Consider the following 7,022-nt stretch of genomic DNA (forward strand, 5'->3'; position numbering starts at 1 on the left):
ATGCCAGTAGAGGGGGCAGAGAGAGAAGAGGCGAGGGGAGGGGAGGGGAGGGGGGATAGTAGAGGATAGGAAAGGCAGCAGAACACAACAGACACTAGTATGGCAATATGTAAATCAATGGATGTGTAACTGATGTGATTCTGCAATCTGTATTTGGGGTAAAAATGGGAGCTCATAACCCACTTGAATCAAAGTGTGAAATATGATATATCAAGAATTATGTAATGTTTTGAACAGCCAACAATAAAAAAAAAAGAAATTAATAGTAATAATATTATCATATAAGTGAATTCTATTATGCACCATAATTATCATTATATGTTGATGCTCACTTTGAGCTAAGCATTCTTCTGGGCACTGTAACACATTATCCTATTAATCCTCATAGCAAAAATTGCCCTACCCCAACTCCATGTTAGGGAACATAAAGAAGACTGTCTCATGGGGATGAGAATATACCTAAAAACTCTACACTGTATGTTGATTGGAGGCCTCGGTGCAATGAAATGCAATTTATACTCTGAATGGAGATGCCTCCTAATAAAGTTGAATAATGTTAATTTCTAATTTTCAATACCAGAGGAAATCTGGTATTGCAGAGGATTTGCAATTTTCCTCCCATAATTTTTGTGCAAAACTTTGATGTTCATTACCACCTGATGGCTAAGAGAATCAGTTCTAATTCAGAGGAGAGGCAGACATTGGAGCAATAATGAGAATGAGGCCTAGGTTCAAAAAATGAATCTGTCAGTTCCTGCTGTGGGACCATGGGCAAGTCACCTGACTCTTCTAGGACTTCAGTTCCTCTGTGGGTAACTAGGGTTTGTCCTCACAGGGTTGTGTTAGGATTGAAGGAGATTATGCATTCAGTGCTGTGCCTAACACACACAAAATAGTTAATAAAAGTTTGCTGCTTTTATTAATAATCCATTCCTATGTCATTTTCAGGCAAATTCAAGACAAAAGACAGTCTTCAAGGTGATTTTAACCTGCAAGCAAAAGTCTAAGGGGAAAGGCAGCTGTGTATGTACGTGCATGAGCATCTGAGCTTTGCAAATGAGATCCCTTCTTACAATAATGTTTCCAGATTAGTTGTTTAACTTTCCACTTTTCTCTTCTGATATAAAAATACCCTAGAGAAAAGTAATACACTGATCAGGAAAAGTAGCGGACGGAACAAAAATGGATCCTAATCCTGGATAAGTTACTTATCTTCTTTGAAACTTAGTGCAGATACACTAAGTGCTCAATAAATACTTGTGGAATAAAATTCTCAAAACTCTTATACTAATATTTACACTTTTCTTTGGGGGATTAAATGAGATATAAAGGGAAAGTGCCTAGCTCACAGTTGCTAGTTGGCAAATGTTAGTTTTCTTTATCTGAGCACTTTCTAAAATGCCTGGTATTTTGTTTTCTATTAAGAAATTCCAAATTTGATCAGTTCTTTTCATTCTGATAAATTTTAATCCTTCTTCTTATCATGTGGATGACAGCGCTTTAGCTCCTGAGCTGGTTTTAGTAAACATTCTCCCTCTGCCTTAGGTTTTCTGACAATATCATGTTCTATGGATGCAGCAATGGTGCTTCTTGCAGAAGAACCATCAAGCTGCACAGAAATTACCCCTGTGCATAAAGTTGGATGCCCATTATTTTTCATTAACTTAAGAAGTAGCTGGGCTGAGTTTGGTTTGATCACACATATGTACATACACATTCCCATATGCACACCCTTTCAATATGGTGTCTCATAACCATGAATTCTGAGATATTCAGGAAATCATTTGACTCCCTTTAACTGGAGATAAATTTAGATATATGTTAGCTCCCTGAAAGGAAATCATTTGTTTAATCTTTAAAATTAAGGAATGGAGGGGAAGTAGCAGTGGCTCTTTTTATAATGCTCAGCAATTTCTACTCTCCCACTTAGAAGCAACTAAATTCACATCACACTTACCTTCCTGACTTAAATCTGGCGATCAATCTAAAAGCCCCCATCTGCCAGCCATTTCCTAGGTAACCAACCCCAGGTGACTTTCACGGGCAGTTCACAACAGACAGAAACCAGCAAGAGAAAGGAAAAACCTATCGTTTTGTACTTTTCCCCCAATATGTTTAAATAATTAAAAACACCATCAAGAAACAAATCCATAGATCAAACGATATGTAAAATATGATTGCATAGTGCTTTCCTACCTTAATTGATTAATTCTGGAGGGAAAAGAACCATTTACTCAAGGCTTGACTTGACCTAAAAGAAATTTCTTTCACATCAAGTTAGAGTCATTGGGCCAGCTCTTGTTGAATGAGTGAGCTACAAACCGGCAGGAGCTAACTATTTACAACAGTGATGTCCTTTGAATTTCCTTTTAACCTGAAAATATCATAAAAGTGGTTCTTCTTGGAATGCACAAAATTTGGGATCAAATTGAGTAATTCATGGAAGTCTAAAAGTTCAGGCATCTATTGAAGAGTCAGTCCTCAGTAAATCCTGGGCCCAACACATACCCACTGCATGACCTTTGGAAAGTATAAATAGTCTTTCTGAGTCCCCATTTATTCATCTATCAAATGATAATAAAAATTAGTTGTATCTCATGGGCTTGTCACATAATAAACATGTCATAAAGTTTAGAAATAAATGAACAAAAGAATAATCACTTTCTCAAACCAGAAGTTTGAGGCTAAACTAGATTCTCAGCTTCTATGGGTGGTTGAGTCTGTGTAAACTGCAGGCCTCTAAAGTCCTGAAAGCCCAGAAGCTCATTTTAGTGTGAGCAGCTAATCACTGCAGGGGATGCCTACCAGGGTCAGCTCCAAGGTCACAGCCAGCCAAGCCAAAGTGTTCTCCACTACCTTTGAGTGGCATGTTGCAGTCTCAGGTTGTAGCTCTAAATGGTGGGCTGTGCCCTCATCTCCAACCTCCTTCCAGGTTCAAAGGCAAGAGTGAAAGGAGGAGGAGACCATATAGCAGGTTGCCACTCCAGTGTGTTTGTGTAGGAGTTTATATACCACTTGAGTCAAGGCTGTGGGTCCAAATCTATGCTAATCCGGGTTTGGAAAAGCACCAACAATATCCTTTAGCCCTGCAATCTCCATTTGGGTCTGCTTCACTTCCATTTTCTCATGATCCTTGGGAAGTAGGAGGTGGAGGTCATCTGATCCTGGACGTTGGACCTTATGTGGAGCAGATCGCCACACCCAGCCCTGGCAGGCTGCTGTGGTGTGACAGGTCCCTGACTTGCTTCTGCTTTAGCTTGTGGGGCCTCAGCCTTGCTCCAGCTGCTGGGGCTGCTCCTGTGCCACTCTGGGACAAGGACTTGGCTTCATGAGCACTTACTGAACTTCACCAGACCAAAGTATTTATACTTATTTAAAAAATGACCGAGGCAATAAGGAGTTCAGTGGCTCCTGAATTAAAAGAAAGAAAACCATTAACTCTGAAATATCAGCCATAGCATTAAATATCAGCCACAGCAAAGTTACCGAGCAGTCTCTATGTTCAAGAGAGGGTGGTGGGTGGAGAGAGCCCAGGCTTTACAATAAGACAGACTGCAATAAAGCCTCGTTTCTCTGTTGGGAGCTGTGTGCCCTTGAACAAGCAGCCCACCCTCTCATTTTCCAAATGGGGAAGTCCCTCAAGGCTCATGATTGCAATCAACATAAATGGAATCAGCAAACTCAGTCAAAATAGCAATTCATTAGAAGCACTTGGGACACTTAACAGTCAACAAAAAAACTGGAAGACCAGTTTAGAAAACTAGCAGAGATTTGGGAAGATTCCAAAAGTCTAGGTGAAGGGAACCTCAAAAATATGGCGCAGTGGCAAAGCTCTGGTTAGAGGCCATCAATGCTGCTGGCATAGATGTGACATCTAACTGGTCACCTCAAAATCCCACAATCTTATGTCATTTGGTCACTGGTGCAAGATTCAAAGTCCACAATTGTGACTACCTCTGGGTCTGCCGGGTTAAAAGAGGTCTCTTTGGCCTCCATCTTTGGAGGTGGACACTGCCTTTGTCACAATCATGAATACTCAGCTCTTCTAGAAAAGGGTGGTTTGGTCCCCAACAGACAACACCCACTCTGGTAGAAATAAGGATGCAAAATTTACCGAGTTTGTTTTGAGAAGGGAGAAACTAAGATCTTCAAACTGTGTGTCACAATGTCCCACATATTAGCTGGTCCTCAGAGACTAGAAGCTATTAGCCTTTGTTGTTCAAAGCGTTGTCCCTGGAACAGAACAAATTTTAACTGACCACCTATTCTGTGCCTGGCCCCAGGCGAGGCTGCAGATGCACTATGATTACATAGGTTAATATGGTATTACATCTGTTCATAGTGAGATTACAGCATAATGGGGAAGGCAGAGAAGTGAGGAGTGATTATAATAATTTGAAAGAGTGGTAATAAGGACCTTGCTCTGGATCAAAGTAAAGTGCTCTGACGGAGAGGGGAGGGAGCTGTCCGTTCTGTCTTTGATGGCTGGGGGAAGCAGGAAGAAGGAATTCCTCACTGAAATGGTGGCACTTGTTCCTGGAAAACATACTCCTCTCCACTGACCTGACTCTGCACATTACCCAGGTGCTGAATTTAAGAATCCACTTTGCTTCTTCATCTGAAATGCAGATGCCAGGATTTGAAGAGAAAAAATTACAAACAGAACACTTTGGATGGACCAGAGGTTGCCCCTGAAAGGGATTCTGAAGCCCATTATTTCTTCATTATTTTCTATTGCCATCCCTACCCCACACCCAAGGGGACACTCTTTCTCAGTAATTAATGTTGGCGCTCAAAGGACACGTTGTTCTCTCCTTTACCCAGGTATTATTTCAATAGATGGCCAACGTCTATGGAAGAGGTGACTCAGGCAGTGCTACTCCTCAGGGGTACTCACCAGAATCCAGCAGAAGGTATCCAGACCTTTCCTTTGCTCTGACTCTCCAGGTAACCTTAGGCCTCTCGTGGACACTGCTTGGCCCTCTGAAGACCAGGGCTGAACGTAACAAGCACGATGCAGAGCCGCTGTGATGGCATATGTGTGTGCCTGTGCAGGGCTACGGCTGCCCAGCAAGTGTTCACTGTGCTAGCTCCCTAAGTGCCAGGTGGGAGAAAGTGCCCTCCATCAGCAAGGAGAAGATGGGCTGCCATTTATGCAAACTTTTGTGAAGTGTGAGCAGAGGCAGAAAGGAAGTAAAGAAATTTCAAGTTGTGTTTTTATATATGTCACAATTCTGTATAATTGAGATGGACTAATTTAGAAGGAGGGGGGGAAGAAAGAAAGAAAGAAAGAAAGAAAGAAAGAAGGCAGGAAGGAAGGAAGGAAGGAAGGAAGGAAGGAAGGAAGGAAGGAAGGAAGGAAGGAAGGAAGGAAAGAAGGAAAGAAAGAAAGAGCTGGTCATGATAGCACTCACCTATAATTCCAGTGACTCAGGTGGCTGAGGCAGGAGGATCCTAAGTTCAAAGCCAACCTCAACAATTTAGTGAGGCCCTAAGCAACTTGGTAAGACCCTGTCACAAAATTTCAAAAAATACAAAAAGGGATGGGGGTGTAGCTCAGTGGTTAAGTGCCCTTGGGTTCAATCCCCAATACCAAAAAAAAAAAAGGAGGGGGGACTCCTGAGCAGAATCATCTAAATCTCCTAGATAAGCCACTTGCAGGTGTCTGAACCTCAGAAGTACTAGGAGCTAATAAACATAGTTTTCAGCTGCAAAGAAAGACACACTAGAGTCACACATTTTGACATGATCCAGGGCAGTTTCTGAATTTTTATGACTAGCCTGTTCCATTTCATTATTTCTTCAGGACCTAAAAAAGTGACCTGCACCAGGAAGGGGAAGATTTAATTAATAGTACTCATTTAACCAGCCAGTGAGGGTATCCCAGGACCATCACCGTGGACGACTCCAGGAGATAACAGTGGTGGATATGTATATATGGAATTTTGTATTTCTATCACTGATATATGACATACACTGATGGCAACACTGGGCTCAGGGTGGGGGTTCTCGAACACAGTTGGACTTTAGAATCACCTGAAAACCGTTCAAGAACTCCTGGATGACTGTGTCTCACCCCTAGAGATTCCCCTCCACCCAGAGATGTGGCCTGGGCATCACATTTTCTAAGCTCCTAGGTGGTCACCTCACATAGCAGTTTGAGAACCAGTTCTTCATGGGGCCATTATATTCTGGGTGGGTTTTAAGCCTTGGATTGTGGAACAGAGTGGTCCACATAGCTCAAGTCCATGTCCCCTAAAATAGACAGAGAATGGGAGACATGGGTGTGCCTGCCAAAGGGGGAGGTTTGTTGTGGTGAAAGTGTGGAGAGCTGAGCTTGGGCAGACCTGGCTGGAAGTCGGTGCAAGTCTATTACTAAATCACGGAACCTTGGGAACTTACTTTGAGGGTTTCAGAATTCAGTGAGCGCCTGCTAGGAGTCAGCCCTGAAAGGAAAGAGTGGTTGCATATAAACCTACCCTGACTGTTTGAGAATAATCACTCATTACCTTCTCTCACATGGAGTCTAAAGCAGGACATGGCCAAGTTCAGCCTGTGGATCAAAGCCAGCTGGTCACCTGCTTTTGTAAATAAAGCTTTATTGGAACATGGCCCTGCTCGTGTTATCCATGAACCCTGCTGTCATGGCTGTGGGCATTCTACAGCATTAGCACTGAGGGTCTACCACAGACAGGATAAGGCCTGTGAAACTTAAAATATTCAGATGGGTCTGTGCCCTCATCGACAACCGCAAACTACAATTCACAGAATGTGCTTTCCCAGTGTTGTGTCCTCCAAAATCTCACGTGTGAGACAATGCAAAAAGTGTTGATAAAGCCTTAACCCAATCAGTGAATTAATCACCGGAGGGCATCAACTGAGTGGTAGCTGAAGATTGGTGGGGTGAGGCTGGAGGAGGTGGGGCATTGGGGGCAGAGCTTTGGGGTATTTATTTGTATCTAGTAAATGGACTCTCTCTCTCTCTCTCTCTCTCTCTCTCTCTCTCTCTCTCTCTCTCTCTC

Source organism: Marmota marmota, unplaced genomic scaffold (genome assembly GCF_001458135.2).
Source record: "Marmota marmota marmota unplaced genomic scaffold, marMar, whole genome shotgun sequence".
NCBI lineage: Eukaryota > Metazoa > Chordata > Mammalia > Rodentia > Sciuridae > Marmota > Marmota marmota.